The sequence below is a fragment of the Nannospalax galili genome, unplaced genomic scaffold, assembly GCF_000622305.1.
Source record: "Nannospalax galili isolate Female #2095 unplaced genomic scaffold, S.galili_v1.0 scaffold283, whole genome shotgun sequence".
Taxonomy (NCBI): Eukaryota; Metazoa; Chordata; class Mammalia; order Rodentia; family Spalacidae; genus Nannospalax; species Nannospalax galili.
The window spans coordinates 64,965-66,424 of NW_008350535.1; positions in this window are offsets into that span (position 1 = coordinate 64,965).

Consider the following 1,460-nt stretch of genomic DNA (forward strand, 5'->3'; position numbering starts at 1 on the left):
CCTTTCCTTTCTTTCTGGTTTTGTTTTAATTTTAATTTTTTTTTTTTGATACAGGGTCTCCCAGTAGCCCCAGCTGGCCTGGAACTCCCTGGCAGAGATCCACCTGCCTCTGCTGGGATTAAAGGCTGGGCCACCACACCCGGCTTATAATTTTTTTTTAAACAGACTTAATTCACTTTTTTTTTTCCTCACATAAAAGCCCTATGTGGCAGCCACAGCTGGAGCCTGGGCCCTCTGCACTGAGACTCTGGTGTGGGTTTTCACAAGATAGTCAGTGAATTCCCACTTGGTAAAGAGGTCAGGGGTCAGGTAGCTATAGGTCTTGAAGATGGCATCAGTGGTGGCCTTGGCGAGTTGCCCAGGGTGGCCGTGCAGCCTGGCCTGATGTGTAGCAGTCATCAATACCAGACATCAGCAGCAATTTCTTGGGACCAAGAGTAGAGGATGCCAGTTCCTTGGGGGTCGGGTGAGGACTCTAGGGAGGAAGGGTTTATTTGGCTTATCTCTCCCCGGTCATAGTTCACCACTGAGGAGGGAATCCAAGGTAGGAACTCAGGGCAGGAACCTGGAGGCAGAAGCTGAAGCACAGGCCATGGAGGAACACTGCTTACTGACTTGCTCCCCTGGCCCCCTCTCAACCTGCTTTCTTATATAATGTAGGCTCACCTGCCCAGGGATGGCACCACCCATCATGGGCTGGGTCCTCCCACATCCCTCAGTAATCAAGAAAATGCCCCACAGACATGGCCATAGGACAGTCCAATGGATGCAGTTCCCCAGTTGGGGCTCCCTTTAACCAGGTGTGTCAAGTTGACAACCAAAGCTCTCCAGCACAGCGATTAACCCAGAAAGCCACAACTGGGCAAAGTGCAGAGAAAAAGAGACTGCAGAGTGCTTTTCCTTGACTAGGACACCTATTTCAAATCTCTGCCACCCAGGAGTCAGGGACCTTTGCAGAAGAGGGGGAAGAAAGATTGTAAGAGCCAGGAGAGGTGGATCTACAAGGAAACAGTTTTCCAGGCGGCTGGGGAGTTGCTTGTATGAACTTATAGCAGTGGTGACCCATGCAACTCAAACCAGACAAAAATCCAACATAAAAGCAGGAAAAGGATAAGAAGCCCTAACCTTAGCTGAGCAACTATTGTAACCAATAACTGCTGGGAGAGGGAGAGTTAGATTTCTTTATGGAAGTGACACTAGATAGGTTGACCAGGCTCTGATGGATGGAGCCACACAGAGGGACTTCTGAGGACACAAACTTCACTCAGTGGTCCTTAAAATAAATGACAAAATGCATGAAATCTAGTGTGTGTGTGGGGGGTGAAGCTAGAGGAGGGGCCGTAAATATGATCAAGATGTATGAAATTCACAAAAATTTGATTCAATTTTTCTATAAAATAAAAATAAATATAAATAAATATTTTGAAATAAGCTTACATGTTATGAATTTCAGAGGTTTT